The sequence below is a fragment of the Oryctolagus cuniculus genome, chromosome 7 (assembly GCF_051225735.1).
Source record: "Oryctolagus cuniculus isolate XC-2025 breed Fujian yellow rabbit chromosome 7, ASM5122573v1, whole genome shotgun sequence".
NCBI classification, from domain to species: Eukaryota; Metazoa; Chordata; class Mammalia; order Lagomorpha; family Leporidae; genus Oryctolagus; species Oryctolagus cuniculus.
In genome coordinates this window covers 149,840,426-149,853,907 of record NC_142873.1, presented here as the reverse complement: position 1 = coordinate 149,853,907, position 13,482 = coordinate 149,840,426, and positions in this window count along the sequence as shown.

Below are 13,482 nucleotides of genomic sequence, written 5' to 3'. Positions count from 1 at the left end.
TGCATTCCCACCAACAGTGGGTTAGTGTCGCTTTTTCCCCACATCCTCACCAGCATCTGTTGTTGGTAGATTTCTGTATGTGAGCCATTCTAACCGGGGTGAGGTGAAACCTCATTGTGGTTTTGATTTGCATTTCCCTGATTGCTACTGACCTTGAACATTTTTTCATGTGCCTGTTGGCCATTTGGATTTCCTCTTTTGAAAAATGTCTATTGAGGTCCTTGGCCCATCTCTTAAGTGGGTTGTTTGTTTTGTTTTTGTGGAGTTTCTTGATCTCTTTGTAGATTCTGGTTATTAACCCTTTATCTGTTGCATAGTTTGCAAATATTTTTTCCCATTCTGTCGGTTGTCTCTTCACTCTCCTGACTGTTTCTTTTGCAGTACAGAAACTTCTCAATTTGATGCAATCCCAATAGTTGATTTTGGCTTTGAGTGCCTGTGCCTCCTGGGTCTTTTCCAGAAACTCTTTGCCTCAAACGGGCCAGTTTTAAAGTGACCTTAGGTGCCATTCTCTTTCCAAGGAGAGCAATGGGCAGTAGCTTAAGCCGTGATTCTGAGGCTTAACCAGGTTCTGCAAGCTGAACTAGAATATATTTGAGGCAACGATGAACTTATCTAACTTTGCTTGACAGCTGAGTCTCTGAGAGACGGAGATCGCTAAGAGATCCCTAGAACAGAAGCTATCTGCTGAATTACTCTGGACACCAAAGAGGGTTCATTGTCACTTGGGAGTGACATTGGGAGGTCAAAGTGAGGGATTATTTCTTTTTAAAATATTTATTTATATATTTGAAAGGCAGAGTTAGAGAGAGAGAGAGGGAGAGTGAGAGAGAGAGAGAGGTCTTCCATCTGCTGGTTTACTCCCCAGATGGCCACAACGACAGCAGCTGAGCCAATCTGAAGCCAGAAGCCAGGAGCTTCTTCTGGGTCTCCCATGTGGTGCAGGGGCCCAAACACTTGGGCCGTCTTCTACTGCTTTCCCAGGCCATAGCAAACAGCTGGATTGGAAGTGGAGCAGCTGGGACTCAAACTGGTGCCATATGGGATGCCAGCAATACAGGCTGGGGCTTTAACCCACTATGCCACAGAGCCAGCCCTGGGATTGTTTCTTTTACTAGGTCTTTAGACACTTCTTGTGCCTTTTCTGCTGAGGTTGGAAAAGCTTCCATCCATCTTATGAAAGTATCCTTAAAAACTAGTAGAGGGGCCGGCACTGTGGGTTGGTCCAAGGAGTTGGGCCTGGATTGGAAGAGGAGCAGCAGGGACTCCAACTGGCATCCATGTGGGATGCTGGCACTGCAGGTTGGGGCTTTAACCCGCTGCACCACAGCAATGGCTGATTCTGCATCCATTCCTATGGACTCACTGCTTTGGGCACAGTTTCAGAAATTGACCACGGGACCCCAGACACTCAGGAACCAGACGGCAAAAATGACTTTTCAGGTGGTTAATAATAGAGACCAGACTGAAGAAACTGCTCCAACGTTGGGAGCAGTGCATGCAACAGGCTCATACGGTAGCAGTTGCTTCAAACAGTGCCCAGTGACCTCGGGATCATGCAGCAGACATTATGGTCTGGCAGCAAAGCCCACAGGAAAATGTAGGTACAGAAAGCTGAGACAAAAGCGCAAGGAGTATGAGAGGTGTGGTTGGAAGAGGGACCGTCTCCTCTTCTGCAGAGAGGAAGGGAGTCTGCCTGGCCTCACGGCCTTGCCGGGAGGCGGATGGGGCCTGAGGCGTCCACAGCCGAGGCTTCTTGTGTCAAGAGCCCCAGCTGATCCTCACTGGCATCACGGGTCAGGTGTTGATTCTTGAATTGACACAGGCGTCAGTCTATCCCAACACCCGCACAGGACTCCTGTCTCCACAGGGTCATGTTCCCAGGGGCCTCTCAGCACAGACTTGTTAAGGAAATGCACAATCCACACCTCTGGGAAGTAGATCCCAGATGCAAATAGCTTCCTTTTTTTTTTTTTTTTTTAAAGATTTTATTTATTTATTTGAAAGTTAGAGTTACAGAGAGTGAGAAGGAGAGACAGAGAGAAAGGTCTTCCATCCGATGGTTCATTCCCCAAGTGCCCGCAACGGCCAGAGCTGCACCGATCCAAAGCCAGGAGCTTCCTCTGGTCTCCCACACGGGTGCAGGGGCCCAAGGACTAGAAGACGGGCCATCTTCCACTGCTTTCCCAGGCCAGAGCAGAGAGCTGGATTGGAAGAGGAGCAGCCGGGACTAGAACCGGTGCTCATAAGGGATGCTGGTGCTGCAGGCGGAGGATTAACCTACTGTGCCATAGTGCCAGCCCTGATTTTAAGGGAAGCTACTGCAGAGCCTGAGAAGGCAGAAGTCCCCACTGTGTTTAGGGCCGTGACTTGAATCTGTCTCAAGTCAGATCTGGCCTCCCAGGAGCTCCTTTTTGCAGCACAAGTTGGGTCTTTCTTTCCCAGCCTTCTTCAATGCTCCCTGTACGTTGATTTAATTTGTGTTTCTTTTCTCTGGCCTAGGATACAATCTCCTAGTGCCCCAAGTAGTTTTGGGTGCCTTTTAACCGCTGTACCAGGACTTCTGGCCACTAGAGGGCACTGCTGTACTTAAGGGTCCAGTAAAGCAGAGGAGGCTTCCGACCCACGCCTGAGATGTCTATCTCAGGGCATTATCCGGTGCGCCAAATATATCTGGGGTCTTGCGCCATCCCCAGGTGACATCAAAGCCATGCCTAGGGTCTATTCCCAGGGTGACCCCAGCATCAAACATGTTTGAAGCTGAATCCAGGGTTCAGAGTTCAGTTCGAATCCTGAAGCTCCAGTGCCCTGAATATTTTTGGGAGCTTGTGTTGCCGTCCTTAGGGACCTTGAACTTTGGGGGCTTTGAATCCACACCTGGAGGCTATGCACCAGGGTGATGCCAGTGCATTTAAATCCTTGGATGTTGAAGCTGGAAAACTCTGGCATTCAAACTTCTCAATGCTGAGCCCTGCAGTGAGGGATTGAGGGTGTGTTGATACGGGAAACCCAAGACTCCCAGAAGCCAAGCCATGTGCCTGAGGTCTCGGAGCTGGGAGGTGGCACAGGCAGGACCTGAATCCAGGTGTGCAGGAATCCAGTGACCCTGTTCTTTCCTAAATGGTGCAGTGCTCTGACGCCAACTTTCCACCCCGCTGTGTTATCAGCGTGCCACCTGGTGACACCTGTGCAGCAACCCTGGGTCCTTCTGTTGGCTGTCACTCCTCCACCTACAGTGGGTGGGGGCTGTGTCTTTGGACCATGAGGTACGTGGTACCCCACCTGCTCTTCTAGGAATGGGCCCAGTCCAGCCCCCTGCCTGCCTCGCCCTATGTTAGAGCGCGGGCTCTGTCGCTCGTCCTCTCTCTCCACACTCACGATGCTCCGGCTGCTGAGCGCCCTCCTGCTGGTGGCCCTTGGTAAGAACGCAGCCCGCGTCTGTGCCCTGTGCTGCCTGGGCCAGGAGCCCTGAGATCTGCTCCCCACCCTGGTCCCGTGGTTCCAGCCCCTACCCCCACAGGAGGGGTCTCAGCTCACACCTGGGGCACAGCAGTGGGGGCTTTAGCTTGGTGCTGGGGAGGAGGGGGAAGGGAAGCAGGGGATGGAGCAGCTCAGGAGGACTGGGAGCAGCACCCAGGGCCAAAGTGGGAATCCATTGTGGGGCTGCAAACCAAGCTGAATGGTTGAGTCTGGCTCTGTGCTCAGACTGCATGGGGTGGGATTTCCACTCCTCTGCCCAATGCTCCAATTCTCCACTCACACTCCTCCTACCCGTTTCATAGCCTCTGGCTTAGACTTTTCCTCATCTCTCTGACACATTATATGTTGCAACCCAGGGCCGCCTCTTCCCAGCAGTCTCCTTAGACTGACAATCTTGGTAACAGAAAACATTTACTGAGTGCTTACTGCATTCCAGGCAGAATGCCAAGTTTTAAAAAGATTTTATTTATTTATTTGAAAGTAGAGTTAAGAGTGAGAGAAGGAGAGAGAGAGAGAGGGAAAGATATAGCTTCCATCTGCTGGTTCACTTCCCAAATGACCACAATGATCAGGTTTGTGCCAGGCCGAAGCCAGGAGCCAGGAGCTTCATCTGAGTCTCCCATGTGGGAGTACTTGGGCCATCTTCCTCTGCTTTCCCAGGCACGTTAGCAGGGAGCTGGATTGGAAGTGGAGCAGCCAGGACTCGGATTGGCGTCCGTATGGTATGTGGGCATTGCAGGCTGTGGCTTAACTCTCCGCACCAGAGTGCTGGTCCCTGATGTTTTTTTCCTACACTGAATCCCAAGGAATTCTCATCACAGCTCTCTGAGGTCAGCACTGTTGTCATCCCCATTTTACAGGTGAGCAAACTGACTCTCAGAAGTGTCGAGGAGCTCATCCCAGAACAAGGCGCTAGATGGGCTTTGAACCCAGGCAGGCTTACTCCAAAGCCTCCACCCTTTAAAAATAGTTACTTTATTTATGTGTTATGTTTGAAATGGAGAGAGAGAGAGAGAGAGAGAGAGATCGCTCCTCTCCAAATGCAATAGCCAGTGATGGGCTAGGTTGAAGCCGGAAGCCAGTGGATGACAGGGGCCCAGTACTTGTGCCATTAACGCTGCCTCCCAGGGAGCACATCAGTGGGAATTTGGAATCAGGAAAGGGGCGATTCCAGGCACTCTGACGTGGGAGTGGGTGTTCCAATGGGCATCTTTTTTTTTTGACAGGCAGAGTTAGACAGTGAGAGAGACAAAGAGAAAGGTCTTCCTTCTGTTGGTTCACCCCACAAATGGCTGCTACGGCCGCCGTGCTGTGCCGATCTGAAGCCAGGAGCCAGGTGCTTCCTCCTGGTCTCCCGTGTGGGTGCAGGGCCCAAGCACTTGGGCCATCCTCCACTGCACTTCCCTGGCCACAGCAGAGAGCTGGCCTGGAAGAGGAGCAACCGGGACAGAATCCGGCACCCCGACCAGGACTAGAACCCGGTGTGCCGGCGCCGCAGGCGGAGGATTAGCCTAGTGAGCCACGGCGCTGGCCCCCAAGGGGCATCTTAACCATGACATCAAATGTCAAGAACCTTGTTTGAGAAAGCTTTCAGACAAGGCTTGAAGTCCCTCTATAGCTGTTGTTGTCATGGGACACTGAGGACAATGAGGAAATGTGGTTTTGTCTGTTAATAAAACTCTGACGGGCACGGGTGCTCCATGATTTGAGGATCACTCTCTTATTTCAGTAGGAAGGTCTTCCTCAGTACCTGCTGACATGAGTGAATTAAACTTAGACGCTGACCTCACGGAAGCACCCAGGGATGACAGCACATCCCTGCTGAGAGAGGTCGTTAGGCATTTAGACATCAGCAAATTAGTGAGGTATACAAAGATCTTCTCTCTGGAACACTGGATAAACTCAATTTTTGGCAGTGAGGTTTACTGTCCACTCCCATGGTAGTACAGCTGTGAGGACAGAGTTCCTGCGTGGGCAGGAACTCCTTTTATTACTTTAACAAATTAACACTCTTATGTATGACATCAGTGATCCGCTTAGGCTGTGGAAGCCTCCTGAATTCTCAGAATCCATCAGGATTTGACAAGGCCAAGCACAAAGTGCAAGTTCTAGTCTTCCCTTGTAGAAAGGGACATTTCCTCCTTGATGATCACTTCTTTGCATTGGGGAAATGGACCACAGAGGTCTTAGTGGAGTATTTTACTAAGACTTTTAGAAAAGATTTATTTATTTATTTGAAAGGCAGAGTGAGGCAGAGAGAGAGAGGTCTTCCATCTGCTGATTCATGCCCCAAATGGCTGAAACAGCTGGAGTTGGGCCTACCCAAAGCCAGGAGCCAAGAGCTTCCTCCAGGTCTCCCACACGGGTGCAGGGGCCCAAGCACTTGAGCCATCTTCCACTGCTTTTCCAGGCCACAGCAGAGAGCTGGATGGGAAATGGAGCAGCTGGGACTTGAAGTGGTGCTCATGTAGGATGCCGGCACTGCAGGTGGCAGCTTTACCCACTCCGCCACAGCACTGGCCCCACATGGCCTGTTTCTGAAACTGTATCCTTGGGAGTCCTTAGGAATGAATGCAGAGTCATACACTGTTGAAAAATCTCTTTGTAGAATCTGAGAAGACAAAAGTAGACATGGCTCTCCAGGAGCCTTGTTTTGTTTAAGGATGTGACTTGAAGATGCATAATTACACCTTAGAATCTCTTTTGTACAATAAATTGGGGCTTCCTATTGTTAACAGCCCACTTGGCAGTTCCCTGTTGTAAACAAGTTGACCTGTGGTATTACCCGTTGCCTGATGCCCCTCTATCTATTCCCTCTCCCTCTCCTTCTCCCTCCCTCTCTCTCTATATATATGCATATGCGCCACACCTGTGGTAAGCTGGCCTCCAGGGTACATAATGCCATCATAAATATGCCAGCCCACCAGGAGTCAGGAGTCAAACACATGTGAAATTGGGGCATTTCCGCTGTGGCCCAAATTTCCTTGGGCTCTGCTGCCACCGCTGCTCAAGATTTTGATCTCTAGGGGGCGCCTCACGCCGGGAGGTCAAGCTCCGAGTGAGAAAAACCCCAGCACCAGGCTGAAATCAGCTACCGGAGTTTTAGCTCCCGTCCAGGCATCTTCAGATGTTGTAGCTGAAAAACCCCTTCCTTGAGAACATTAGATGCTGGGGCAGGCAGCGTGCAATCAGCTGTGGGGGCTGCCATGTTGGAACTGTGTCTTGTCTGCCCAACTTCCGGAGAGGGCGGAAGTCCCGGTGGGCGCCGCCATACTGGAGGCGGAAATCTCACCCTCCACTGGTGGACGTGGCGCTTCCTCCATTTGGAGGCTGAAGCTCCCGCTCCCATAGTAGGACGTGGCTGTTCAGCCACATGGCCTATTTGAGTGCACTTCTGACCAGGTGGACTGAGAAATAGGCAAGCGAGAAGCCATGCCTGATTTAAATGAAAGCCTTCGAAGCAGAAACTGGTCTGCATGTGGCAATCCACCTACAAAATCTAAAGATTTAAGTTCTGGCTTGTTCCATGATAAAGATTCAGCCTAAGGGGCTGGCATTGTGGCGTAGCTGGTAAAACCACCACCAGCAATGCTGGCATCCAGTATGTGCACTGGTTCGTGTCCTGGCTGCTCCACTTCTGATCCCTGACAATGCCCTTGGAAAAGCAATGGAAGATGGTCCAAGTGCTTGGGCTCCTGCACCCACATGGGAGACCCGGATGGAACTTCTGGGTTTGGCCTGGGTCCGCCCTGGGTGATGAGGCCACCTGGGGACTGAACCAGAGGATGGAAGGTGGAAGGTGTCTCTCTGTAACTCTGCCTTTCAAATAAATAAAAATTAAAAATAAAAAAATCACCCTACAAACACTCTATAGACAAACTGGAAACATGACTTTTCATTAGCTGGCCACAGACTGGTCTGCCCTCTCTGCTTCTCTGTTCAAATCCCCTCGGTGTGAGCATTGCATGCTGGCCTTCCTTTCCTTGAAGATACCAACATTTACATTTTATTTTTATTTTTTTTATTTGACAGGTAGAGTTAGACAGTGAGAGAGAGATAGAGAAAGGTCTTCCCTCTGTTGGTTTACCCCCCCAAATGGCCACTACGGCTGGCGCTGTGCCGATCTGAAGCCAGGAGTCAGGTCTCCTGGTCTCCCATGCAGGTGCAGGGCCCAAGGACTTGGGCCATCCTCCACTGCCCTCCCGGGCCACAGCAGACAGCTGGACTGGAAGAGGAGCAACCAGGACCAGAACCTGGCGCCCATATGGGATGCCGGCGCTGCAGACGGAGGATTAACCAAGTGAACCATGGTGCCAGCCCCACACATTTGCATTTTAGCTAACTGCTCAAGCCAGGAACCCAGCAGAGAGAGAGAGAATTTTTAGGATTAAAGAACACATGGGACCTGCGTTGTGACGTGGCAGATAAAGCTGTCACCTGCAGTGCCGGCATCCCATATGGGTGCTGGTTCTAGTCCCGGCTTCTCTACTTCCCATCCAGCTCTCTGCTGTGGCCTGGGAAAGCAGTGGAAGATGGCCCAAGTCCTTGGGCCCCTGCACCCGCATGGGAGACCCAGAGGAAGCTCCTGGCTCCTGGCTTCGGATTGCCCCAACTGTGGCCATTGCGGTCATGTGGGGAGTGAACCAGTGGATGGAAGACCTCTCTGTCTCTGCCTTTCAATTAAAAATGAAAATAAACAGACAAAAATGTAAAACGAGGAGGAAATACCAAACTTCCTGTCACCCTGGCCTGTGCACGGGTCCTTCTAAGGTCTCCCTCTCCTCTCTCACTTGTAGTGCTCCCTCCTTCAAGCTGGACTTCAGGAAGCAGAACTGAGTTGATCACGATCTTCCTTCCCTGAGCTGCTCTCATCATCAGCTGAAATGGTATCGTTTGGTCTGCTCGTGGCCGCTGTTACTTAGAATCACGGTGATTTCCAGTGATGTTAGAACCAGCCAGGCTGCACATGAGACAAGGACGGGACGGATTTCTCAAACATTACGCTCAACGAGACGTGCCCGGAAACTCAAGGTTCCCACCGTGTGGGTCCGTACCTGCACAAATATTCGGGGAAAGGCAGGACCATCATGGCCGGAAGCAGATGGCCTGGTTCCGGGGGTCAGGGGAGAGGAAGGATTGGGAAGGGGCAGGAGGGACAGTAACTTGTGGAGTGGGAATGTCTGTTTCGTGATTGTGTTGGTGTCGGGAGTATATGTGTGTGTCAAGTTATACATCTGAAAACTCGTCTAAGTTTCTAACTGAAAACGGGTGGATTGATCACACGTCAATTCACCTTCAATAAAGCCAGACCAAACCAAACCTCTAGCAACATACAATCTATCCCCTGTCCCCTGCCGGAGACTTGAGCCAACCGTCATTGGGGGCCCCAGAGTTTTAAGACCTCTGCTTCTCCTTTTAATAAATATTAAAGATTTACTTTGTTGCTTTCTCAAAGATGAGACTTAGAATGTTCTTTCTTTTAGGGAAGGATGAGATATTATGAAGCCCTCTCAACTCAATGACAATCATTTATTAGTAACCCCAAGTGAAGTGGCTGTCCCGATCACTAATGGGTGGCGGTGGGGCACGCCATCACTTTGTATATGCACAGAGAAGCTACTGTGGGTGACAATATTCCGCACTCATCTCGGCAACGGAGCTGACTCTGCGTAGCAGTGACGGCTGCCCCACAGTCCTCGTCCTGAGACCGCCCGTGTTTCCTAAGGCACTTCCTAAAACGCCTGGTGAACTGAGCACGCGTAACGAAGCTATAAATGGAGCTGGTGACACTTCTGCAGAGCAAATCCTGTAAGCGACTGGGCAGGTTTTACAGCTCTCATTCACCTGTGATAAATGGTTGACTTATGGTTCTGCAAAGTTATCCCATCAATGGACCTTCAGATACATTTTACAACCCATAAAATTCTTGGGCCCACAAAAGAAGATGGCCTACAGGCCACGGATTAACACGGAGCGAGTGTTGGGGTTTCTGGAGGAGCCAGAGCAGGAAAGAATTCACACAGAAGAGCCTCGCCCTTGTCTTCAGCCGGACTTGGAGGCGCCATCGCTTCTCCCGCTTCTCTCTGCTGCTCCAGGTCGTTCTTGCACTTTGCCTTGAGAATATTTTTCTTCTCCTGTATTTTTCTTTTTAACCTGTAGAACTCTTCTTGCTATTTCATCCATCTCTGTGATGTTCCATCTGGGGAATGATTGGCATTTACACGCCTTTCGGTTGCTGCAAAGCAAGTCTTCAGTGAAGTAGTTTCCACCAAGCTTTCCACTGTTTTGGCACGAGTCATTTTTTTTTTTTTTTAATTTATTTGACAGAGACAGTGAGAGAGAGAGAGACAGAGAGAAAGGTCTTCCTTCCGTTGGTTCACCCCCCAAATGGCCGCCACGGCCAGAACTGCACTGATCCGAAGCCAGGAGGCAGGAGCCTCCTCCTGGTCTCCCATGGGGTGCAGGGCCCAAGCACTTGGGCCATCCTCCACTGCCCTTCCGGGCCACAGCAGAGAGCAGGTCTGGAAGAGGAGCAACCGGGACAGAATCCGGCGCCCATATGGGATGCTGGCACCGCAGGCGGAGGATTAACCAAGTGAGCCACGGCGCCAGCCCCCGGCATTATTCCTCTTAATTTAACCAGTGATTCCCCAGCTCTGGCTAAGCCAGTCAGCTCATAACTGTCCGTTCCTTCGTGGTAGTGGTTAGATTCTGGCAAACTGACACCTGCTGTGTTATCTTTTCTGCTCAGCTGTCCACCTGGTATCATTTACACTTTGGATAACTGTGGCGCTGAAGTCTTCTGCTGTGAGTTTGGCCTCAGCTAAGGAAAAGGCAGCTTCTCCCGCCAACATTTTCAACTCTTACCTTCCTTAGGATTGTTGCATTCAAAGCGTTAAGGCATCCATTTTTTTTTTTTTTCTTTAGGTTTTGGCCTGTCTGGGCTTCTTTTAAATGGGACTTCATGATGGACTGTGCCATTGGCGAGGGGGAAGATTCCAGCTTGGTCTTTCCCCGACAGTCTGATAGTGCCTGGATTGAGGACCACGCTAGGCAGCTGTGGCTGCCACAGCTCCGGTACCGGTCACCACAGTGCCTTCCTCGCGTGGCTTCTCTTTCTAGATAGTGCCGCCCAGCTGTTTGTAGCCCTTAAAATGCATCTCAAAATTTCAGCAGTTTTTCAGTTGTTGAAATGGATATTATGAGAGCAGGAGTTTTTATCCTAGCATTAAAGACACCACCATACCTGGATCTGACTCTCAGGTCCAGCTCCAGGCTCTCCCCTGGCCAGTGCAGACCCGGGGGGCGGGGAGCAGCGATCACTCAGGTAATCGGGATCCTGACCCCCCCCCCCCCACCATGTGGGTGCCTCAGCTTGCATTCCTGGCTCAGCCTCAGTCATGTGGGAATTTGGGAAATTGACCAGTGGATGAAAGCACTCCCCCCTCCCCCTTCTCAATTTAAAAAACCGATGTGTGTGGACATTTGGTGCAGGGTTAAGATGCCTCTTGGACACCTGTGTCCCATATTAGACTGCCTGGATTTGAGTTCCAGTTTCATTTCCTCTTCCAGCTTCCTGCTAATGCACACTCTGAGAGCAAGCAGGTGAAGGCTCCAGCGGTTTGGTTCCTGCCACCCACGTGCGAGAACCAGGTTAAGTTCCAGTCTCCACGCTGCAACCCAGCTCAGCCTCAGCTGTTGCAGAAACTGGGGAGTAAACCAGCAAATGGGAGATCTTTCTCTATCTGCCTCTGTCTCTGTCTCTCTCTCCCTCTCTCTTTTTAAGATTTTATTTATTTATTTGAAAGTCAGAGTTACACAGAGAGAGATGAGGCAGAGAGAGAGAGAGAGAGAGAGAGAGAGAGAGAGAGAGAGGTCTTCCATCCGATGGTTCACTCCCCAATTGGCTGTAACAGCCCGAGCTGCGCCAATCCGAAGCCAGGAGCCAGGAGCTTCTTCCGGGTCTCCCACGTGGGTGCAGGGGCCCAAGTGCCTGGGCCATCTTCTGCTGCTTTCCCAGGCCACAGTAGAGAGCTGGATTGGAAGTGGAACAGCCAGGTCTCAAACCGGCGCCCACATGGGATGCTGGTGCTTCAGGCCAGGGTGTTAATCCACTGAACCACAGCACTGACCCCTCTGTCTCTCTTCATTTTCAATAAACAAAAACACTTTTTTAAAGAAGTGCTAAACTATATATCATTTCTGAAACCCACATTTGATTCTCCTTCATTTGCATCCACAGGCCGTACCTGTATGTGCCGGGCCCTGTGGCTCACTCCCTGCTGATTCATCTCCCACCTGCGTGCGCCCTACACAGGTGCACCCAGCCGCCTTGCTGGGCATCCGTGTTGCACCTAGGTCCTCCTTACTGAGGGCCAAGGATGGGAGACCGGGGTATTGCTGTGAGCTCGTCCCCAGGAATCACCTCTGCTTTGGCCTCACCTCCATCCATGCTCTTCCTGGACTACTGAGCCCCTAGCACATTGGCCTCTTCTCGGATAAGCCAAGCCCCTCCCAGCCTCCAGGCCCGGCACTTTCTGTCCCTGCCACCTGTGGTATGTTTCCTTCTGGACTTCTCTTGACTAGCATTTGTTAAAAAATTATTTTGAGGAGCTGGCACTGTGGCACAGTGAGCTAAGCCTCTACCTACAGCGCCGGTGTCCCTTATGGGCGCCAATTCAAGTCCCGACTGCTCCTCTTCCAATCTAGCTCCCCGCTGTGGCCTGGGAAAGCAGTGGAAGACGGCCCAAGTCCTTGGGCTCCTGCACCTGCATGGGAGACCCAGAAGAAGCTCCTGGCTCGTGGCTGCAGCGTGGCCCAGCCTGACCACTGTAGCTATTTGGGGAGTGACACAGCAGATGGAAGACCTTTCTGTCTCTCCCTCTCTCTGTCTGTAACTCCACCTCTCAAATAAATAAATAAATAAATAAAATCTTTTAAAAAATTTATTTTTGGGAAGGGTTGTGGAACAGTGGGTTAAACCACCAACTGAAAGATCAGCGTCCCATATCCAAGTGCCAGTGTGAGTTTTGGCTGTTCCTCTTCCAATCCAGCTTCGTGCTTATGTGCTTGGGAGTGCACTGGAGGACGGCTCCAGTGCTGTGTCCAAGCCCAAGAGACCCGGGTGGAGTTCTTGGCTCCCGGCTTTGGTCTGGACCAGTCCCTGCTGAAGCAGCTGTCTTTGGAGTGACCCAGCACATGGAAGATTTCTTTGTCTTTCTGTCATTCTGCCTTTAAAATAAATAAATTTTTAAGAAGTTGTATTTATTTATTTGAAGGGCACAGTGGAAGAGAGAGAGGGGGGGGTAGAATAGGTCTTCCATCTGCTGGTTCACTCCCCAGAGGGTTCCAGTGTCTGGGCTGGGCCAGGCTGAAGCCTGCAGTCGGGGCAGCAGTCCGAGTCTCCCACCTGGGCGTAGGGTTCCTAGTACATCCGTCATCTGCTGCTGCCTTTCCAGGCACATGAGCAGGAACTGGATCAGAAGCAGAGCAGCTGGCACTCAAACCAGCACACATATAGGATGGGGGCAACACAGGCTGTGGCTTAACCCACTGCACCACAGTGCTGGCCCTAAACAAGTTTTTTCAAAACATTATTTTCATTTATTCGAAAGGCAGAGAGAGGAATAGCTCCTCCATTGACTGATTCATTCCTAAAGTGCCTGCAGCAGCAGGGACTGAGTCAGATCAGAAGCCATAGCCAGGAGCTCCATGTGTGTCTGTGGGTAGCAGGGACCCAAGTACTTGAGCCGTCGCCGCCTCGCCCTGAAGTCACGCATTAGCAGGAAGCTGGAATCAGGAGCAGAGTTGGACTCAATCTCAGGCACCCCGGTGTGGGACGGGGGTGCTGTACATGGTGTCTTACCTGCTACGGCAGACACGCACCCCTTCCTTAGCTGCCTTTACTTTTCCTTTAGGACTCAGCCAAATACGGCTCCCTCAGCCAGAGTGTCAGTCACTTCCATTCCCACCTTTCGCCCATGCTCCTTCTATGCCCTGGCA